General features: G+C 38.1%; 1 pseudogene; it reads right to left on the bottom strand.

Annotated features, from left to right (window-relative positions):
* Positions 1–1,061: 1,061 nt before the first annotated feature.
* LOC123788698 (sterile alpha motif domain-containing protein 9-like) lies at positions 1,062–19,879 on the bottom strand (annotated as a pseudogene).
* Positions 19,880–24,638: the final 4,759 nt, after the last annotated feature.

Below are 24,638 nucleotides of genomic sequence, written 5' to 3'. Positions count from 1 at the left end.
AACCTGTTTTAGTTGGCTTATTGTGATACCACTCTGTCAGAGAAAGGGGGTGTCCCTTGCCTTATTATTCCTAAGTGGGGATGGAGATCCAGCTTTCCCACTTGGTTTCCGTTGACACTTGATTGGGGGCATTACTACTGAATAAGGTGAAAGTTCTGGTTTCCCAATAGGTGCTGATAACACCCTGGCATTGTGTTACTTCTTTGATCTCTAGGTGTCTACCTTTCTTCCTCTACCTTTCAGAGCCACCTTTCATACTTAGTGGAGGAATAAGAAAAAGTATAGTTTATTCCATCTTCCTAGAAGATGAAATCTATCTTTTTCACTTTAACTGTAATTCTGTATCTTCTTCATTCATTGTAACTTTAATAATCTTTGATCAATCATATCAGAATTTTTCCTATTTTATTAGTTTTTTCAAAGAACCAGTTTTTGCCTTATTGAGCTCTTCTGTTTTCTTCTTTTCTGTAACATTAATTTCTGCTTTTATCTTTTTTATAATCTATCTTTTATTTTCTTTGCATTTATTCTATATTTTATAATTTCTAAACTTTATACCTAACTGATTACTTTTCATTCTTTTCTTATTATTTGGAATAAGTAATTAAGGCCATGCATTTCCTACTGTGCAATACTTTTGCTACATTTCACAAATTTTTAAATGTAATGTTTAAATTTTTATTCAGCTATAAGCACTTTAAAATTTCCTTTTTGATTTTCTCTTTACCTCATGAGCTTTTTTTTAACTTCCAAATATATAGTGGTGGTTCTATTTAGTTATTTTTATTATCCACCTCAAACTCTCTTGCATTATAGTCAGAGAATGTGAGTCTCTATTAAGCTTATTACTTGAAGTTGATTAAGACTTCATCTTTAGACAATAAATTACCACAAACTCAACCAAATACTAGCCCTAATTGCAATTTCCTTGACAGTTGTGGCATCTTTGCTAGAGAAGATTAAAATTACCTCAGGCATTTTAGCTATTACCTATTTTCTAGCCCTATCAGAAAGAAGGATCAGAAATGGACAAGAGTGTACATTCATAGTTTTGCCCCAGATTATTCAATGAGAAAAGTATATTTGTTTCCTGTATATTCCATGGAGCCTATAGCATCTTCTTCACTTTCAATAAGACATCTATCCCACCAGCCCAGAAAACTTGTCTGCTTTTAAAACTTGTAGACTTCTCTGATATAGTTCTACTTGAAGTGGCAAACTAAGCCTCAATTTGAGATCTTTGTTTTGTGCTTTCCCTAAGGGACCAAATATATCTGCAAATTTCTTAAAATATACAGTCATCTTTCTCTGAGTTTTGGCCTGTTCATTTTGTTTAATGTCGTTCCTGAATTTTAGAAGGACAAAATAACCATCAAAAAAATCAAAGGATTCTTTCAAAGAAAATTGTAAGTTAATTAGATAAGGAACAAAGTTCTTAAGGTCTAATTTAAATTCATTCTTTGGATCTCCAGGAATATCACTACTGATAATGAAATTGATCATATTTCTTTTAGACATTTCATTTTTATTGCCAAAAAAAAAAAAAAAGGAATGAGCTGAAGAATCTGGATTATGTAGAGCCCAACTTCTATTTCCCCTTGATATCCAACTATATCGTAAGTTTTGTACCGTATTTTTGACTTCTGAAAACCTTTCCTTCACTCCATACTCTCTATCTTCACTTTGCTGTTGAGATTCTTTGAATGCACTGGAGGCATATACAGCTACATCCAGAAGATCAGTTAAATCATCAAGTGAAATGTTGTTTCTTCCATTATCCTCTATTCCCCATCTTATTTTACTTTTGTAGACTTGACCCAGTGTATCTGAGGTATAAGAATTCTCAGGTTCTATTTTTTTTTTTTGCTTGATTTGCCTAATTTAGAGTATTGCAAAGTCCTTCTCTTTAATGTGGAAGTATCTTGCAAAGGCTTGGCAAATGAATGTATTTTGACTGAACCAATGAAGACCTTCAAGCAATACTTCTTTAACTGACACATTTCCCTCATTTCTATGTAGTGCTTTAATAAATGGGGGAAAATCAAGTTCCAGTTTTACCTTCATGTTCATTATGCTCTCTGGGGAGCAGCAGTGTTTGCATATCTTGGAAAAATTTACTTTTTCCTATACCCGTATCGTAGAGCACATTTTCTGTTTGCATATCCAGCATAATATGACTTTAATCCAAATGATAGCTTATCTTCAGTTCTTCCAGTGAGCAAATGACATTCAAAGGGTGAATAATACATATTACACAGTACTTCCCACATTCTAATTTTTATCCGAATTGTACAGTTAGTGCCTATCTTGTCTTCAAGGTTTTCTGTTCTGCAGAAAGGCTTCTCGTTTGTGATTCCTAAGAGTTTTTCACACTATGATAGTGAGATAGTGGTATCAGGCATATATGAATTAAGAAAAGCCAGTAAAGAAAAGAGTTTTGTTTCCTTGGTGGAAGTATTTTGTCTTTTCAGGATGTTCCTGGCCACATTTTCTTTTTTAAATTTCTTTTTATTTTTTTTTTCTGGCCACATTTTCTAGGTATTTTTATTAAAAATTGTTTCTCATAATCATGAAGAAATAAAAATCTTTAAATGTTTTATGTTGTCCATCAATATTTTTTCTATTTAAGCTCTTTTCTTTGGGAGATAGTTGTTATATTAGGATGTTATCATCTGAAATCTTGGTACTTTTTTCAGGAGTCTATGATGTCATGCAAATTAGGAGGATCACTGGAGGTTTCTCATATTGAATGTACTTAATAGAGGCCTTGAGAAGACAGCCATTATTTTGTTCTTTTTATTTTTTTTTAAGATTTTATTTATTTGAGGGAGGGAGAGAGAGAGCGTGCACACACAAGTGGGGGGGTACAAAAGGAGAGGGAGAAGCAAACTCTCTGCTGAGCCAGGAGCCCAACGCGGGGCTCAATCCCAGGACCTGGAGATCACGACCCAAGCAGAAGGCAGATGCTTAGCCATCTGAGCCACCCAGGTGCCCCTATTTTGTTCTTTAAATCATCAACAAGGAGCCGTCCAAGTAAGTTTTCCTAATGGTTGGTTGCCCCGAAGGTGATTAAATTAGTCACTGTTCTCCAATTTCAGAAAAATCCTGTCTTGGGGCGCCTGGGTGGCTCAGTTGTTAAGCATCTGTCTTCGGCTCAGGGCGTGATCCTGGCATTCTGAGATCGAGCCCCACATTGGGCTCCTCCGCTGGGAGCCTGCTTCTTCCTCTCCCACTTCCCCTGCTTGTGTTCCCTCTCTTTGCATTCTTCCCAAAGAATGTGCACAGCCAAGGTAGTTCCACCACAGCCTGGATGATGATATGGATGAATAATTTTGGCACGTGTTGGTTTAGGAGAATCTGCCCAGTTTTGAATCATTGCTTCAAGTTTTTCTTATTTATCCTTTCTGATAGAAGAAAAATTGAAGTTCCACCATGACACTTTACCACCTCGATAGAAGTCTTTTTCTTTTGATGCCAGAATTCAAATACTTTATTTTTGTCCTTCTCTAAGACTGTACTTTCATATTCATTTTTACAGAGACTTTCCAGAGTGGTCATGACAACTTCTTCCTTTTTCAGAAGAATAGTTAGATGAGCCAATGGATGGCAAAAATCTCTTTAAAGACTGAATGACAGATTTTAGTTTAAGAATAGTGCCATTTATCTCTTCAAGATTTAAGTCAGAAATGCATTAGCTTGATAATTCATTTTGCTGGTTTGTTAATTTTGCTTCAAGTTGAACTTTTCATCCCTGACATATGTGTAAGTGTACACAAATACACAATATATTTTACATTCCTTTGAGATCTTGGTAGAAACACATAAGGTCTCAAGGAGAGATCTCTTGGGTCATCCATGGAGGAGAGTAATAGAGTAATAGAGAGTAATAGTTTTTCTCTTTGCCAGGATCTTGGATCTAAGGATTTATATTTTTCACTGTTAAGGTCTAACCTGCCACTGCTGAAAATCCAGCTGCACTGTTAAGAAACATTCAGACTAGAAATCCTTGCATTTTGTATAGCTTTCCCTTCCACATATAGACTTGGAAAGTGAAGGTTTGCTACTTGGCTTTCTTTGCAAGCTTTGACTGCCCCCTTGCTCACAGATGTGGGATTAAACTCCAACAGAGCAATTTAATTTCCCTTAGGAGATCTAGGTGTTTTATTTGATTCAGACGGCATTTATTTGTTACAAGAATGTGTACCAGTTATGGTATGAATTATCAAACAAATCCTGATTTCCTTTCAACAATTTAACAAGTGTTGGTCCCCTACTCTCCTTTTTACTCGTTTTTATTTTGCATTTTCCTTCTGCTGCTTTTCCAGATCTGCCAGTGCTTTTATATCTAATTTAAATGCTCTGAATCGGCATTATTTTTCATGATGTCCTTAGACCTGCCCCCCTCTTGCATGAAGACTAAGTATTTTGGATTTTGTTTCCATGTTGTTATTGTGATTTTGCATTTTAGTCTGGAAATAATCATGTTCACATCCAGAGTACTTTGGAATGATATTAACTTCAATAACAAATCTGTCAGAATACTTACTGTTTGGCAGTAAAATGTCTACAAATCTTGGCTCTTTCTTTGCTTTTTGGACCTGATGGTCTTCAAAATACGGGTGGATCATCAGTTTGAATGGTCAGTGAGAGCTTCCTTGGTGCAACTGGTGACTTTCATGTCAATGGTTTTTCCATGGAGTTTGCCTTTGACTCCAAAATGAATGATGCCATTGGTAGGTGAATTTTCACACAAGCTGAAGCAAATTGAAAAACTTCATCGCTAAACTTCGCCTTAACATTTTTTCTGTGGCTGTTTATTTGTGAAGGCTTTGAATTCATGTATTGGATTAATGAAATTGAGTAGTGGTCCTGTTTCAGGCTGTAGACTAAAATTCAATTTGTAGGGATATGGGTCACAAATTCATCAAAAAGGTATTGATACACATGTCAGTTCTCTGGATGGCTGCTTTTCCTTCGTGTCATCTATTTCATCTTCCACAAACTTAGTTTTTAGTGGCTGAGAATCTTTAGTAACTGTACTCATTGTAGAGGCATTAACCATAGCTGATTTCTCTTTATTGCTTTTGCTTTGAAGGTGCTCCATTTTCCTCTTGCATCAAAGGTTGTATTTTAGGAACAGTTTTACTATCTTTTTCATCTTGCATATCTGAATAGGATCTTCAGAGGAAGTTTTCTGCAATTCTTTCAATAGCTGTTCTACTTGGTTAGCTCATCCATGTGTTATGCCCATATCAACAAGGTGATTTTTAGTTAACCACTTCAAGATTTCTCCATGCACATCTTTTGCAGTCAAGGTTTCCCTATACTTTTGATGAATTCTATGATTTTCCAACCATCGATTTACATCTTTTTTTGTCCACTCATCGTATTTCCTGTCAGGTTCAATGGTGCTGCTATTCTAATACTTGTATATAAAAAAGAAAAATGATTTAGTATTTTTATAAGTAAAATGTCAAATAATTAACTAACTTTAATAGGTTATATAAATTAATATATATATAATTATACAGTTTTCTTATAAAATTTAGAATGTTTAAAAAGATATACATGCCATCAACTTATCCTCCTGAGAGGAAATTACCATTACCGGTTTCTTTTGTATCCTATCAGAAAAATACTTTCAAACAAATACATAAGCACTTTTTTTTTCACACAAAGGACAATATGCTAGACACAATTCCCTTTCTTGTTTTATTCACTAACTGTATCTTGGTGATGCTTCCAGTCGATACACAGAGAGAGACATTTTATCTTCATTAATGGTTGTTTGCTATAATGTGCGCTAGCTGTATTATTTGAAAATACTCAATTCAGTTATGGAAAATAAGAGAAACAAAGGAGGACATATGAAACTGAATAGAGAAGGTTGTATGAAGTAAGGAGAATATGGAAACTAAGTATAGAAGCAAATAGTTCGTGAATATTATGGTAGATGTAGATAAAGTAAATAGAGCATATGAGTGTTAAATATAGTTAGGAAGGGATGGAAGTGCCATATAGATATCAAATTTTCCTAAGACACACTTGAAGCATTTTATATTTTTGAGGTCTTAATTGGGTTACCCATTGGTGACAACCATTCTGATCCCTTCTATCCTCTACTCGAGGAACATAAACAAGATCCACAGTAGCTTATCAGGCTAATTGATGCATTATATCTGTGGTCAGGCATATGTGCCTCTCTGCACCTCTCTGATTAGAACAAATGTATGCATTGACTTCCACCTGTGGAAACTCCTTGGACAGACCTCAACTCTGGTTCTCAAAATTACACAATCAGTGGAGAATGCTGATACAACAGAGAGGGGAGAGAGGATATATGAACTTGCATAACTCAGGTAATAAAATTCTTCTACCCTTCTTGTGCCTTATCCAAAGCATGTTACCCATCGCTTCCCCTCTACTTTTTGCTGTGTATTTTTAATTGATTTAAAAAAGCATATGTCTCCAGCATCTTAATTTGGTCTGTGAGCCATTCTGTCCCATGACTTCTGAGATAGCTTCTTGGGTAGTGGTCTTGGAGGCTACTACTATATCAGAGTAATTTTTTCACATAATAACTGATAATGACTGATTCCTGGGCAATATTTGGTTTGTAAATTGGCAGTCTACTCTTTGGAAAATTAGTGGCATTCAGGGTTATAGAAACATAGCAATGGTTAGAATAAACAAAATCCAAATAGTAATAGTTAGCTTTAAGTATGATCCAAAAATGGCTAAAAAAATATGAGCTATTCCAATGAATCAGTCATGAGAGAAATCAAACTAACAGAGGGCATAAGTCTGGAGAATTATGGCAAATAGATTATAAAAGCTCACTTCCATGAAATAATATATAGGAATATTGCCTCCTAGTGGTAGATACAAATTCAGATCAGGATTTACCTTCCTTTCCAGACATAAAGGTGACACAGCAATGGTCCAAAGTTAAAGGGCATTATTCTTTTGATTAGTAAATCCTGTATGCATAGAAAGGGAATAAAAAACATACCTTACAGCTACATTAATGCCAAAGAAGCCAAGATATGCAAAACTGGTGGAAATTTGATTCCCTACAATACTAAGACAACCAGAAACCTAGAAGATGTAATGCCTTCTAAAAAAAAGTGAGTTGGGTGAAATTTCTTTCAGTAATTTGGCCTATAGAGATCAGGAGACTCACATTTAAAATAGGTTGGGAAGAGAAAAAAGAGAATGGAGGGAGGCAAATTGCTTTAGGTATACTAATCTTTAAAGTAAATCCCTTTTGTAGGACTACACCAAACAAAGCCTATAGTAAAAACACAACAGGTGAATGGATAAAGATGTGGTTCATATATACAATGGAATATTACTCAGCCATCAGAAAGGATGAATACCCACCATTTGCATTTTCATGGATGGAGGGGATTATGCTAAATGAAATAAGTCAAGCAGAGAAAGACAATTATCATATGGTTTTACTCATATATGGAACGTAAGGAATAGCATGGAGGACATCAGGGGAAGGAAGGGAAAACTGAAGGGGGGGAAATCAGAGAGGGAGACGAACCATGAGAGACTATGGACTCCAGGAAACAATCTGAGGGTTTCGGGGGTGGGGATGTAGCCCAGTGGTGGGTATTAAGGAAGGCGCGTGTTGTAATGAGCACTGGGTGTTTACGCAGATAATGAATCATTGAACACTATGTCAAAAACTAATGATGTTAGTGACTAGCATAACATAATAAAAAAAGAAGACACAACAGAATGAAAAGGCAAGCTATAGAATGGGGGAAAATATTTGCAAATTATATATCCGATAAAGGGTTAACATCCAGAATATATATATATATATAAATATATATATTTCCTACAACTCAATAACACAAATAACCTAATTAAAAATAGTCAAAGACTTGAATAAACATTTCTCCAAAGATGATATACAAATGCCCAACAAGCATATGAAAATGACCAACGTCACTAATCATTAGAGAAATGCAAACTTAAACCACAACGATATATCATTTTACATCCATTATGATGACTCTTATTAAAAAACAATAAATAATGAGTATTGGTTAGGATATAGAGAAACTGGAAGGAACCCTTATGCACTGTTGGTGGGAATGTAAAATGGTGTAACCTACACAACCTGCATTAAAGGAATGGTTAAAAGAAGCTCTCTAAATGGAAGGGAAATGATAAGAGAAGGAACCTTGAGGGGCACCTGGGTGGCTCAGTTGGTTAAGCGCCAGACTCTTGATTTCAGTTCAGGTCATGATCTCAGGGCCCTGAAATTGAACCCCATGCCAAGGCTCACGTTGGGCTCCACACTCAGTGGAAAGTCTGCTTGAGGATTTCTCTCCTTCTCCCTCTGCCCTTCCCCAACCCTCTCTCTCTAAAATAAATAAATCTTAAAATGAAAGAAAGAAAGAAAAGGAAACTTGAAACATGAAGAAGGAAAAAAGAACACACTAAGCAAAAATGTTGGTAATTACAATAAACTTTCTCCTCTTCCATTTTCTAAATTATGTTTGTTGAAGCACTGTCTGACATGGTTCTAAATGTATGTAGTGGAAATATCTAAGATAATTATATATGTGGATAATTATAAGTGGATAGGGTAAGGGGGTAAAAAGGGAAGTAAGATTTTTACACTTCATTCAGGCTGGTAAGAGAATACCATTAGACTGTTGTAAGTTATGCATATATAATGTAGCATCTACAGCAACCACTGGAAAAGGCTCTATGAAATCATACACTCAAAAACACTGTAGATAAAAGTAGAAATGTAAAAAAAATTTCAAGCTACCACATGAGGTCAGGAAAATAAGACAGAGAAATGAAAACCAGAAAGAACAAACAGAAAGAAAAAAAATAAAATAGTAGACATAAGTCCCAACATACCAACAATTATATTACATATAAATTGCCTACATACAGAAATTAAAAGATGGAATTAGTAGAGGGGATTAAAAACATGATCCAACTATATCTTTTTTTGTAGGATAGTCATTTGAAATATAATGATATGGATAAAGATATGTAACAAGCACAGGAGTGGCAATATTAATGTCAGATAAAGTAAACTATAGAGCAAAGAAAATGACCAGAGACAGAAGAATATTACTTAATGATAAGTCAATCCAACAAGATGACATAGCAGTCCTAGAAGTGTGTATGCCAAAGAAGGAAGCTGCAAAATGTTTGAAGGAAACAATGATAGAACTTGTTATTTTAGACAAATCCACAATTACAGTTGGATATTTCAGCACCTTTCTCCTAACAATTGATAAAACAACTAGACAGAATATAAGTGAGGCTATAGAAGAATTTAATATCATCAACCAACAGTTTCCAAACCACAATTATAGAATAGTTCATGCAACAACAGCAGAAAATCATTTTTTTAAGTGCCCAAGATAGACCACATCCTAAATGATAGAACAAATTTCAACAATTTAAAATAACTGAAATCAAGGGGGCGCTTGGGTGGCTCAGTCGTTAAGCGTCTACCTTCAGCTCAGGTCATGATCCCAGGGTCCTGGCATCGAGCCCCGCATCAGGCTCCCTGCTTTGCTGGGAGCCTGCTTCTTCCTCTCCCCACTTCCCCTGCTTGTGTTCCCTCTCTCGCTGGCTGTCTCTCTCTCCATCAAATAAATTAAAAAATAAAAAATAATAAAATAAAATAACTGAAATCATACAGAATATGTTTGTCAATCATGATGGAATCTTATTAGAAATGGGAACCAGAAAGATACAAGGAAAATTGCTAAACACTAACACTACACATTCCTAAATAATTCATGGATCAAAGAAAAGTCTCAAGTGAAATTAAACAGTACATTGCAATGAATGAAAATGAAAATACAACATGTCAAAAATTGTGAGGCACAGTTAAAGCAGTTTTGAAAGGAAAATTTATAGTGATAAACCAGATAGAAGAAATTAGATAGATAGAAATTAGATAAATTAGAAAAGAAGGAAACTTGCAAAACAACCATCTAAGTTCTAACCTCAAAAACCTAGAAAAGCTTGAAAAAGAAGAGCAAAATAAACCCAAAGCAAGCAGAAGGAAGGAAATAATAAAGATAAGAGCAAAAACCAATTAAATTGAAAATAGAAAAATAATGGAGAAAATCAATGAAACAAAGATTTGCTTTCTTGAAAAGATCAGTAAAATCGACAAACCTCTACTAAGAATGACAAAGAAAGAAAAAGGGCAGACACAATTTACCAACAGCAGAAATGAAACAGTGGGTATCATTTAAAACCAGGTAGGTATCAAAAGGACAATAAGGGAGTACTATGAACAGCTTCAAACACATAAATTTGGCAACTCAATTAAAATAGACCAGTTCCTCAAAAACCACAAGCTTCTACAACTTAACTCCCTCAACTCACTCAATCTGAAATAGATCCTTTGAATAGTCCCATAACTTCATAGAAAACTTTTTTAAATTAAAAAAAAAAAAACTTCCCCCAAAGAAAACTCTCCAGGCCCAGATAGATTCACTGGAGAATTCTACTGAATATTTATTTATTTATTTATTATTTTTTTTTTAATGATTTTTTATTATATTATGTTAGTCACCATACAGTACATCCCCGGTTTCCAATGTAAGGCTCGATGATTCATTAGTTGTGTATAACACCCAGTGCACCATGCAATACGTGCCCTCCTTACTACCCATCACCAGCCTATCCCATTCCCCCACCCCCCTCCCCTCTGAAGTCCTCAGTTTGTTTCTCATAGTCCATAGTCTCTCATGCTTCATTCCCCCTTCTGATTACCCCCCCTTTCTTTATCCCTTTCTTCCCCTACCGATCATCCTAGTTCTTATGTTCCATAGATGAGAGAAATCATATGATAGTTGTCTTTCTCTGCTTGACTTATTTCACTTAGCATTATCTCCTCCAGTGCCGTCCATGTTGTAGCAAATGTTGAGAACTCGTTCTTTCTGATAGCTGAGTAATATTCCATTGTATATATGGACCACAACTTCTTAATCCAGTCATCTGTTGAAGGGCATCTCGGCTCCTTCCACGATTTAGCTATTGTGGACATTGCTGCTATGAACATTGGGGTGCATATGGCCCTTCTCTTCACTACGTCTGTATCTTTGGCGTAAATACCCAGTAGTGCAAGGGCTGGATCATAGGGTAGCTCAATTTTTAACTTTTTAAGGGACCTCCACACTGTTTTCCAAAGTGGCTGTACCAACTTGCATTCCCACCAACAATGTAGGAGGGATCCCCTTTCTCCACATCCTCTCCAACAATTGTTGTTTCTTGCCTTGTCTATTTTTGCCATTCTAACTGGAGTAAGGTGGTATCTCAGTGTGGTTTTGATTTGAATTTCCTTGATGGCTAATGATTTTGAACATTTTTTCATGTGTCTGTTAGCCATTTGTATGTCTTCATTGGAAAAGTGTCTGTTCATATCTTCTGCCCATTTTATGATTTGTTTATTTGTTTCTCGTGTATTGAGTTTGAGAAGTTCTTTGTAGATCTTGGATACCAGTCCTTTATCTGTAGTGTCATTTGCAAATATATTCTCCCATTCCGTGGGCTGCCTCTTAGTTTTTCTGACTGTTTCCTTGGCTGTGCAGAAACTTTTAATCTTTATGAAGTCCCATAAATTCATTTTATCTTTTGTTTCTCTTGCCTTTGGGGATGTGTCATGAAAAAGGTTGCTTTGGCCGATCTCGTAGCGGTTGTTGCCTATGTTCTCCTCTAGAATTTTGATGGATTCCTGTCTCACATCGAGGTCTTTCATCCATTTGGAGTTTATTTTTGTGTATGGTGTGAGATAGTGGTCAAGTTTCATTCTCTTGCACGTAGCTGTCCAATTTTCCCAGCACCATTTATTGAAGAGACTGTCTTTTTCCCACCGGATGTTTTTTCCTGCTTTATCAAATATTAGTTGCCCAAAGAGCCGAGGGTCCATTTCTGGGCTCTCTATTCTGTTCCATTGGTCTATGTGTCTGTTTTTGTGCCAGTACCATGCTGTCTTTGTGATCACAGCTCTGTAGTACAGCTCGAAATCCGGCATTGTGATGCCCCCAGCTTTGTTTTTCCTTTTCAACAGTTCCTTGGAGATTTGGGGCCTTTTCTGTTTCCATACAAATTTAAGGACTGTTTGTTCCAGTTCTTTGAAAAATGTCCTCGGTATTTTGATCGGGATAGCATTGAAAGTGTAGATTGCTCTGGGTAGCATGGACATTTTAACTATGTTAATTCTTCCAATCCATGAGCATGGAATATCTTTCCATCTTTTTATGTCTTCCTCAATGTCTTTCAAGAGTGATTTATAGTTTCTAGAATATAGGTCCTTTACGTCTCTGGTTAAGTTAATTCCAAGGTAACCTATGGTTTTTGGTGCTATTGTAAATGGGATGGATTCCCTAATTTCTCTTTCTTCGGTCTCGTTATTTGTGTATAGAAATGCAACTGATTTCTGAGCATTGATTTTGTATCCCGCCACGTTACTGAATTGCTCTATAACTTCTAATAGTTTGGGAGTGGCTTCTTTTGGGTTTTCCATATAGAGTATCATGTCATCTGCAAAGAGAGACATTTTGACTTCTTCTTTGCCGATTTGAATACCTTTGATCCCTTTTTGTCGTCTGATTGCTGTTGCAAGGACTTCTAGTACTATGTTGAATAATAGTAGCGAGAGTGGGCATCCTTGTCGAGTTCCTGATCTTAAGGGAAAGGCTTCCAGCTTTTCCCCATTGAGGATAATATTTGTAGTAGGCTTTTCATAGATGGCTTTTATGAGATTGAGAAATGTACCTTCTATTCCTGCACTCTGAAGGGTTTTAATCAGGAAAGGATGCTGTATTTTGTCAAATGCTTTTTCGGCATCGATTGAGAGGGTCATATGGTTCCTGAGTCTTTTCTTGTTGATATGCTGTATCACGCTGATTGATTTGCGAATATTGAACCACGCTTGCATCCCAGGTATGAATCCCACTTGATCATGATGGATAATCCTTTTAATGTACTGTTGGATTCTATTAGCAAGTATCTTGTTGAGGATTTTGGCGTCCATATTCATTAGGGAAATCGGTCTGTAATTCTCCTTTTTGAGGGGGTCTTTGCCTGGTTTGGGGATCAAGGTAATATTGGCCTCATTGAATGAGTTTGGTAGCTTTCCTTCTGTTTCTATTTTTTGAAATAGCTTTAGGAGAATAGGTATTATTTCTTCTTTGAATGTTTGGTAGAATTCCCCAGGAAAACCATCCGGGCCTGGAGTTTTGTTATTTGGAAGGTTGTTTATCATTGACTCAATTTCTTCATAATTAATTGGCCTGTTTAAGGAATCAATTTCTTCCGGTTTCAATCTTGGTAGTTTATAGGTTTCCAGGAAGGATTCCATCTCTTCCAGATTGCTTAGTTTATTGGCATATAGCTGTTGATAAAAATTTCTAATAATCCTTCCAATTTCAATGGTCCTAGTCGTGACCTCTCCTTTTTCATTCATAATTTTAATAATCTGGGTCCTTTCTCTTTTCTTTTGGATAAGTCTTGCCAGTGGTCTGTCAATTTTATTGATTCTCTCAAAGAACCAGCTTCTAGTCCTGTTGATCTGCTCTACTGTACTTCTGGTTTCTGCTTGATTGATTTCAGCTCTAATTTTGGTCAACTGCTTCCTCGTGCGTGGATTAGGCCTGTCCCTCTGTTGCTGTTCCAGCTTCTTGAGGTGAGAATATAAAAACTGCATTTTAGATTTTTCTATTCTTTTGAGTGAGGCTTGGATGGCTATGTATTTCCCCCTTAGGACTGCCTTTGCAGTATCCCATAGGTTTTGGACTGTTGTATTTTCATTCTCATTGGTCTCCATAAATTGTTTAATTTGATTTTTGATTTCCTGGTTTATCGAGTCATTCCTGAGCAGGATGGTTCTTAGTCTCCAAGTGTTTGAGTTTCTTCCAAACTTTTTCTTGTGGTTGAGTTCCAATTTCAGAGCGTTGTGGTCTGAGAATATGCAGGGGATAATTTCAATCTTTTGGTATCGGTTGAGACCTGTTTTGTGTCCCAGAACATGGTCTATTCTTGAGAATGTTCCATGGGCATTAGAATAGAATGAGTATTCTTTGGTTCTGGGGTGTAGTGTTCTATATATATCTATGAGGTCCAACTCGTCGAGTATGGCATTCAAAGCCTTTGATTCTTTGCTTAGTTTTTGCCAGGGTGTCCTGTCTATTTCTGATAGTGGAGTGTTGAGGTCCCCTACTATTAATGTATTTTTATTTATATGTCTCTTTATTCTGGTTAAGAGTTGGCTTGTGTATCTTGCTGCTCCCCTGTTGGGGGCATATATATTTATAATTGTCATATCCACTTGTTGACTACTTCCCTTAAGAATAATATAGTGCCCTTCTGCGTCTCTAACTATAGTCTGTAGTTTAAAATCCAATTTATCTGATATGAGAATTGCTACCCCAGCTTTCTTTTGACGTCCATTTGCGTGAAAGATGGTACTCCATCCCCTTACTCTCAGTATGAATGCATCTTTGGGTTCGAAATGAGTCTCTTGTAGACAGCAAATGGATGGGTCATTTTTTTTTATCCAATCTGCAACCCTGTGGCTTTTATGGGATGGTTCAAACCATTTACATTAAGACTGATTACTGAGAGATATGATTTTAATAATGCCATGTTGCCAGTAAAGTCTTTGTTTGTATTGGCTGTGACTTTCTGTTCTGTATCACTCTTGGGGCCTTTTTACTTTTATAGAACCCCCCGTAATATCTCCTGTAGGGCTGGTTTCGTGGTTACAAAATTGGTTAGTGACTGGTGATTCTGAAATGTCTTTATTTCTCCATCAATTCTGAATGACAGCCTTGCTGGATAAAGGATCCTTGGCTGCATGTTTTTCTCTGAAAGAGCTTTAAATATGCTCCCCCAACCCTTTCTCTCATTCCAGGTCTGTGTAGACAGGTCTGACGTAATTCTGATGCCTTTGCCTTGGTACGTGAGAAATTTCTTTGCCCTGGCCGCTTTCAATACTGTATCCTTGCATCTAATATTTGCAAATTGCACTATGACGTGACGTGGTGTAGGTTTGTCGTGGTTGAGCTTGGGAGGGGTCCTCTCTGCCTCTTGGACACGAATGTTTGTTTCCCTTGCTAGATTAGGGAAGTTTTCAGCTACAATTTGTTCAAATATCTCTTCTAGACCTCTGTTTTTCTCCACCCCCTCGGGGATGCCGATGATTCTAACATTGGATAGTTTCATTGAGTCAGTAATCTCCCGTAACCTACATTTGTGGGTGTGGATTTTTTTAAGACCATCTTCTATTTTCATTTTTTCCTCTATTAACCCATCCTCCAATTCACTAACCCGTTCCTCTGCTTCTGCGACCCTGGCCGTCAGAGCCTCTAGTTTTGCCTGCATTTGGCTCATAGAATTTTTAATTTCTGTCAGATTCGTTCTCATTTCTGTCCTTAGGGATTCTATATTCTCAGTAACCTTTTTATTAATAGTTTTTTCAATTCTACTCATCATTTTGACCATCGTTACTCTGAATTCCATTTCTGATAATTTGGTTACATCCATATCCATTATTTCTGTGGCAGAGGCCACAGGCTCACTGTCTTTTCTTTGCTGGGGGGAGGCTTCTCCTTCTTGTCATTCTGATGAGGAGAGGTTGCGGGGTTTCCAGAGCCCAAATTATTGACTGGGTCCCAGGCCGTGCCCCTTGTTTTATAGGGATCTTAGGGATGTGGGCTTCTTCTTAAAGATTTTATTTATTTATTTATGTGGCAGCCAACCAGCGAGAGAGGGAACAGAAGCAGGGGAGTGGGAGAGGAAGAAGCAGGCTCCCAGCGGAGGAGCCCGATGAGGGACTCCTTTCCGGAACGCCGGGATCACGCCCTAAGCCGAAGGCAGGCGCTCAATGACTGCGCCACCCAGGCGCCCGGGTTGTGGGCTTCTTGATTTTTCAGCCTGCCTTCTGGGGGAGGGGCCTGCCGCGCCGATACTCAGGCAGCCCTGTTTGGGTAGAGTCTCGGCGTCCCCTGCGAGGGGGGATGGGGATGGGCACTCTCTGAGCCGGTATTTCCCGGCTTTTGTTCTCTGGCGGCTTTCCCTGGCGGTTTGCTGTGCCTCTTCTGAGAGTCAGAGCAGCAGCGGCCGAATTTCAGCCTCTGTCACAGAACAGAGGGATTGCGGCCCGTTCTCTATTAATGTTCTGGCCACTTTAAGTCTGTTACTGTTGGTGCTGCTCAACCCTGCAGCGTCCCGGGATGTGTGCCCCACACCCGGCATCCCAGCCCTCACTTCCAGGGCCGGCGCGTCTCTGTCCTTTGTGTTTCTAATGCCGCCAGCCGCCAGCCGCCCCGCGCGCGCTCCGGGAGCTCCGGGTCCCAGTCTGGATCCAGTGAGCGCACCGGGATTCCGGTGTTCCGCGAGATGCCTGGTGGCGCGCGCACCCGGCTCACGGTCTCAGTCTGCTGTTTTGCGGGTGCTGTCCGCGAGCCCCGCCTGCTCCCCCGTGCAAGTGGCTACCGCTTCCCGGCGCCCGAACGCGGCAGCTCCCTCCCCCTTCCGTTTATCTTCCGATATCTGTGCACGGTTTCATGGCTCCCCACTTCGTACCTCAATACTCAGCGCTGGAGATGTTCATTTGTAGAGATCTAGATGCGTCTTCCTGCGTCTCAGGCTGGTTCCGTGGTTGTTTAGGCTGGTCTGGTACCTATCCAGCTTGACTCGGGGGACCGGCTGAAAACGGTGTCTCCTACTCCTCCGCCATCTTAACTCCTCCTCCTCTCTACTGAATATTTAAATAATTAATGCTGATTCTACACAATCTCTTCTAGAAAACAATAAAAGAGGGAATATTTCCAAATTAATTTTATACTGTAGTATTAATCCTGATAGCAAAATCCCTGCAGACCCAGCCTCCAGGAGGGCTTCCACGGACCCAGGCTCCTGTCTCACCCCAATGCCAGGCCAGCTCCCATGGACTTAGGCACTCTGCTTGCCTCAGTGTGGGGCCAGAGCCCATAAGACCTCGAAACTGGCTCCCATGGACCTGAGCACATGGCCTTCCTCAGCACCATGCCGAATAAAAAAAAGAAAAAACACAAGAGACAGCAAGTGTTGGTGAGGATGTAGAGAAAAGGGAACACTTGTGCATTGTTGGTGGGAATGTAAATTGATACAGACACAATGAAAAACAGTATGGATATTCCTCAAAAAATTAAAAATAGAACTACCATATGATCCAACAATCCCACATCTGGGTATATATCCAAAGGAAATGAAATCAAGATCTTGAAGAGACATCCATACTCCCATATTCATTGCAGCATTATTCACAATAGCCAAGATATGGAAGCAAACTTACTGTCCACCAATAGATGAATGGATAAAGAAGATGTGTTATGTACTACTCATCCATAAGAAAGAAGGAAAGAAGTCATTGTGACAACAAGGATGAACCTGGAAGACATTATGCTAAGTGAAATAAGCCAGAAAGAGAAAAACAAATACTGTATGATCTCACCTTTATGTGGAATCTAAAAACAAAACAAAACAAAGTAAGTTTCTAGGAGTTTTCATAGAACAGTGGATACCAGGGGTTGGAGGGGGAAGGGATGGGCAGAGGTAGGTCAAAGGGTAAAAATTTGCAGTTCTGTAAGATGAATAAGCCAGAGATCTAATGTACAAGCATGATAACTGTATCTGATATTACCACATTGAACTCTGGAAATACCCTGAGAGTAGATTTCAAGTACATTCATCACACATAATAAATGGTAACTGTGAAGAGATGATATGTTATTAGCTTGACTGTCGTAATCATTTCACTATGTATATATATATCAACTCATGTTGATTACTCTAAATATACACAATTTTAATTTAAAATGCTGCATTTGAAAACCTGTAAAATACAGTGCCACCAATACTTGAAGGGAATTTATGGCCTAAATGCTTTTATAAATTTAGAGGAATAACTGAAAAGTCATTCAATTGAATGAACTAAATGTCAATTGAATAAATTCAGAGAAGAACAGAATAAACCCAAAGGAAGTAGAGGAAGAAGAAAATAAAGGTAAGAGCAGAAATCCATAAAATGGGGGGAAAAGTTACAATAGAATACAAAGAACCCCAAAGTCGTTTTTGATAAAGAGTAATAAAATTGAGATGCACCTGGGTGACTTAGTCAGTTAAGCATCTGCCATTGGCAGGGTCCTGGGATTGAGTCCTGCATCGGGCTCCATGCTCAGTGGGGAGCCTGCTTCTCCCTCTCCTCCCCACTTGTGCTCTCTCTCACTATCTCTGTCTCTCTCTCAAACAAATAAAATCTTTAAAAAAATATATTTTAAAAAAGAATAATAAAATTCACACATCTGTGGAAAGAGTAACCAAGAAATAAAAAAAGATGACACAACTAACCAATATCACATGCTGTAAAAATTCTAAGGATTAGAGGATATTGCAAACAACTTTATGAATAAATTTGAAGACTGAGCTGAACTGAAAACATTCCTTGAAAAATAGAACTTACCAAAACTGACCCAAGAAGCAATGGAAAGGTCCCACCTCCCAGTGTGATATCATAGATCGCAGCAGACCACACACACTCCCACTGCAACAGCTAGAAAAAATCAGATAAATTATAAAACTTATGTTTGAAGTTATCACAGAGTTGGAGCTGGACTTGATGACACGGACTGGATAAGCTAAAATTCCAGAGAGGGGTGACCCCTACCTAGGTAAGCTATGGAGCATTTGTTGATTCTGGACTTGCATTGAGGACCAGACTTGGCCTACTGGGTGAGAGAGAAACCAGTGGGGTTTTTGACATCACATGCATGGATATGATGGATTGGAATCTAGAAGTGCTCCAAAATCTTTAACTATTATGGAAATGCAAAGTAAAATTACAATGAGGTAATCCTACATACCCAGCAGAATGGCTGAAATTATAGACTGACAGTACCAAATGTTGGTGACAATGTGGAGTCAGTGGAACTCTCACACGGTGCTGGTGGGAATATAAATTGTTTCAGCCAATTTGGGAAATGATTTGGCAGTTTTAATAAAGTTAAATGTACACCGACCCTATGACTCAGGAATTATAAAGAAAAAGACTAGAGTGCTGATAAAGGCAACAACAAGGAAGAATCTCACACGTATGATGTTGAGTGAAAGAAGCCAGTAACAATAGAAAACATATTGTAGGACTCCATTTACATGAAGTTCAAGAACAGGCAAAAATTAGTCTATTGTTGCAGAAATCAGAATAGTAGCTACCTATTGGGAAGAAGATATTTTCTGGGAAGGGACACAGGAAAACTAACAGGATAAAAATATTTATGTCTTAATCTGGTCAGTGGTTACACTGATGAATACATGTAAAAATTTTGTAGAGCTGCACCCTTCAGATTTGTTCCTTTCATAAACATTATACTTCATTTCAAAGGCAATGATGCCTCCAAAATGCGTGATAAAATAAACAGATGAATAAAATAAAAGAGGTACTTGCATAGAAAAAAATGATGGTGTATTAGCAATCAAGGATAATGATTAATATAATTCGGGCATCTGAGGACTAAAAGTTTTGCTGGAGATTTATAATTGCAGCCTCAGATTATATGCAGATAAAATTTTGGCCTCAGAAAGCTTTTGGTTTCACATGCCACTGTGGATTCATATCGGTCTTATAGTTGTCTTTTTACCCAGCCCTCCTCCAGTTGCTCTGCTATCTAAGTCATTTTCATGTGTCCATCTGCTAAGTGCCATCTACTTCACCCCATCAAATACAGCTCACTTCAGTTGCACCCTCACCACTGTAACACCTAAACCTTGGGGCCTGATCACTCTGCTGCCTGATCAGGCTCCTGCATTCTGTACACCCCACCTCTTGCCGCATCCTACCAGTATACGTCTCTTGGGGTCTCCGTGACTTTCTCTCCGGAGAAATTGTATGAGCTCAGCCTTTACGCACGAGCTGCATATCATACACATGTAAAAATAAAAAGCCAGGTTCTCATATAAGGGTTGGGCAATGGGGAGCTAGGCCTGCATGTTTGGTTGGGAATGTGAGCAAATGAAAAAAGAATGGCTTTCAACAATTTTCTCTACCAGATTATGGATCTTTACATTGTGATCGAACAGCTTTCACTTTCACACTGCTTCCCTCTACAGCCTTTGCCAGAGTCTTGATAGCTGTACTTTTCAATAACTTAACTGTTCAAAAAATTGTTGAAGATGCCACTCTGGGTGAATATACTGTACAAGAGTGACTGCTGTCTAACATCTGGTTTTTCTCCATTTATGCCACCGTTCATAGGTATTTCACATAGTCATGGTCCTTTATACCCTCCCTTGTCCCAAAGAGAGTTTTTATATAATTTAGGAATCGATATGGGATCGCACATATATGAAAACGCTTGGGTAATGAGGTCAGGGGAAGGCTAATGGGGGAAAGTAGGAAGGAAAAGAAAGCCATGGAGTAAAGTGAGTACCTAAAATAACTGTTTGCAATTCTATAAACTTTACTAGAAGTGGCCTGGAATTTTGGGTCTGAGCTTAGCAACCAGTATAAAAAAAGGAAACACAGTTTGTTACACAACTGAATCCACATACATTCTTTTATCTCTAGTGCTAACTGTAGGGTTTGCTAGCTTTTCTAAAGACAGTTGAAGATCAGGCCTTTATCTAGAAATGTAATCCTCTCACCCCCTTGCATTACCTTGTTCCTTGCTTTGGGGGAAGTTAGACATAAACCTAGGATTTTACCAGGAAGAGAAAGCTGCCATAATTTCAAGGACTTCCTGTAGTAGTCTGTCTCTGTCTCTGTCTAACTCTGCCTCTGTCTATCTGTCCCTCTCTGTATATCATCTGATCGTAACATCTGAGAAGCTATGGGGGAGTTTTATATTCTGGCAGCTGCCTACTCCTTAGAGTAGATGGTGGAAGATACATTTGATCAATGTGGAGTGCATCTTTAAATATTCATCATATGTTCTTTCTGAAGATGTTGCTAATGCTTTGGGGGATTTCATCAATAAAATTGTCTCTAGTTTTCAATGACATCTTTTATGGAATGTTATGACTCATTTTTCAACTAATGCAAAGCAGACTCCTGTCATAGTAATGAATAGTCTAGAATTTCTAGGCTTAAAATATTATTTTTTTGTTTTAGGGTGTATTTCAATCTTCTAATTGAGAAGTAGACTCCTTCCTACTCAATGAAATGCTGTAATAGTAACAATAACATTAATAATAGATATTATACTCATCCAGACTGTCTTGCAAATTTCTTCTTCATAAATAAGGGGGAAACCATGTACGTCAGTGCAGAAAACATCTAACATCTGTGTTTCTCCCTACAATGTTAGAGGAAAATATTTTCTTCATTCTAGTTTTTATGAAAGTTTATTTATCCTCTGCTTTTAGGTCAGTTGGCTTAGAAACTATAAGGTGTGTCTCAGAAATGAGTGTGCTGAAAACTGGCAGGTGGGGGGAATGAAGCCTGCAGATCTGATTTCAGTTTTGGTTTCTTAGATCTGAGTTTACAGAAGTGACTTTTCTCTATGAAATGCTTTTTTAGTAAGTAATTAATTACTCTGCCCCTGTCTGGTCTGTTTGGTCAACATCCAAAGTTTTAAAATCTGTTCTTTGTTTGAGAGTTTTGAGGACTGCAGAGAGCCCTATTGTCTTGGCTGCAAACTCCCAGGTATTCTGAGTGGATCCCTTTGGGATAATGATTTTCCTTGCCATTGGGAGCCTGCGGAGCTCCGGATAGGGAACAGCATATGCTGGTTTATCATTGGCCTTGCAGAGTGGACTAATCATCCATCTCCGTTTCTAAGTGTAAAGGAATGGCTTTCGGGGACTCTTATGCTAATGGCCTCTGGGTTAGTACTGTAGGGCAGACCAGGGTTAGATGGCCACATTGCAGGGATTTCTCTTTTTAAGGTCAGTCTCAGGGCCAGGTAGAGAATGGCCTGAGTGAGTTTTGACTAGCAGCAAAACTAGTCAATGTTTTAAAGATTAACATCAAGTGCTAGCATTTATTGTGCATGCTCAATTAGCTTTTGGTTTCCACATTCCACTGTTGATTCACATGGTTTTATATGGTTTTTAAACGCTTATCTTGCACTTACTATGTACCAGGCACTGTTCCAGGGGTTTTATATTAACTTATTCACTGCAATAATCCTCTGAGGTAGGTGCTACTATTATCTCCATTTTATAACAGAAGAAACTGAGGCACAGAGACGTTAAATAATGTGATTCTCTCTCTCTCTATATATATATATGTTTAAATGTTTATGTATGTGTGTGTGTGTGTGTGTGTGTGTATATATATATATATATAACATATATCTATATTGATATATCCTATGGGTTATGGGTTCTGTTTCTCTGAAGAACCCTAATACAATCAAGATTATAAAAATTAATGTCTGCTCTGCTCTCCATGCTGTTTTATTCCAGTAGCTTATTTAGTTGCTCAGGCTCCCTGTGAAGCCAGGTCCTAGGCCCTCAGTATGAGCGAACCCCCTCTTCTGTCCTGTGTCTCTTTCCTTATGCTGCCTCTCTGACCACCAGGCCAGTTCTTCTCAATTTTTTAAAAATCCCATTATATAATCTCAATTATATAAAAATCCCTTAAGGAACAACCTAGTTGTTCCCCTACCCCCTTGAAATTTTAATGCTGCAGATATACTGTATATCTGTGCTTTATAAATGAAAAGGAGAACATCATATGTCATCAGAGAATAGCAAATTAAAACAGCAAGATACCACTACACATCTATTAAAATGGCCAAAATCCAGAACACTGATAACACCAAATGATGACAGGTATGTGTGGCAATAGGAAATCTCATTTGTTGCTGTTGGGAATGCAAAATGGTACAGACACTTGGGAAGGCAGTTTGGTGGTTTCTTACAAAACTAAACATACTCTTACCATACAACCCAGCAATTGCACGTCTTGGTATTTAGTCAGAGGAGTTGAAAACTTACAAAAACCTGCACACTGATGTTTGTAGCAGCTTTATTTGTAACTGCCAAAACCTGGAAGCAACCCAGATGTCCTTCAGTATATGAATGAATTAATAAATAAAATGTGGTGCGTCCAGACCATGGAACATTATTCAGTACAGAAAAGAATTGATCTGTCAAGCAATGAAAAGACATGGAAGGATAGTAAGTACATATTATTAAGTGAAAGAAGCTAATCTGAAAAGGCTGCTTACTATATGATTCCAATTATATGATATCCTGGAAAAGACAGAACTATGGAGACAGCAAAAAGATCAGTGGTTCCCAGGAGTTAGGGGAGAAGGGAAGGATGAATCGGTGGAACACAGAGGATTTTAAGATAATAAAATTATTCTGTATACGATAATGGTGGATATATGTCTGTACATACACACACACACACACACACACACACACACACACGTATACATATATATATGGTATGTATTTGCCAAAACCCATAGAATATACAACACTGACAGTGAACCCTAATGTAAAATATGGACATTGTGTGATGATGATGTGTCAGTGTACGTTCATCAGCTATAACAAGCATGTTGCTCTGGTGCTGGATATTAATAGTGGAGGAGGTTGTGTGGGGGGGGGGCGGGGTGGGCAGGCAGAGGGTATATGAAATCTCTGTGCCTGCTTTTCAATTTTGCTGTGGACCTAAAACTGCTCTAAGAAGTAAGTCTTTCCTTTTTTATAACTCAGTGATTTTCCATTGTGTGTGTGTGTGTGTGTGTGTGTGTGTGTGTGTGCCACATCTTCATTATCCATTTGTCTATTGATGGACATTTGGGCTGCTTCCACTTCTTGGCTATTATTAATAACGCTGCCATAAACATAGGGGGGCATATATCTTTTTTGAATTTGTGTTTTCATTTTCTTTGGGTAAAACCCAATAGCAGAATTATTGGATGACATCGTATTTATGTTTTTAATTTTTTTATGAAACTTTATACTGTTTTCCACAATGGCTGTACTAATTTACATTCCCACCAACAGTGCATGAGGGTTCCTTGTCAACGCTTGTTGTTTCTTGTATTTTTGATACTGGCGATTCTCACAGGTGTAAAGTGATATTTCATTGTGGTTTTGATTTGCATTTCCCTGCAAATTAGTGATGTTAAGTATCTTTTCATGGGTCTGTTGTCCATCTGTATGTCTTTTTTGGAAAAATGTCTATTCATGTCCTCTGCCCATTTTTTAATAAACAAATAACAGAGTCAGACCTATAAATATAGAGAACAAACTTATGGCTGCTGGGGGTGGGGGGATAGGGTGGTGAGAGGATGCACAAAATTGGCAAAGGGGAGTAGGAGATCAGGCTTCAGTTATGGAATGAATAAGTCATGGGACTAAAATGCAGGCATAGAGAATGTAGTGGGTGGTATTGTAATAGCATTCATTGCATGGTAACAGATGGTGGCTCTGCTTGTGAGTATAGCATAGGCTAGAGCTGTTGAATCAATATGTTGTACACCTGAAACAAATGTAACATTGTGTGTCAACTACACTAAAAAAAAAGTCTATAAAAAAAGGTACAACATTTTTTTTGCTCCCAAGAACCAATTTTCACTGCCTTGAAGGTGACAGTGCTCCAGTTGAGATGCATGATCTAGATTTGCATA

The sequence above is a fragment of the Ursus americanus genome, chromosome 3 (assembly GCF_024610735.1).
Source record: "Ursus americanus isolate L20-20 chromosome 3, mUrsAme1.1.p, whole genome shotgun sequence".
NCBI lineage: Eukaryota > Metazoa > Chordata > Mammalia > Carnivora > Ursidae > Ursus > Ursus americanus.
This window is presented reverse-complemented; position numbering and strand designations above follow the sequence as displayed.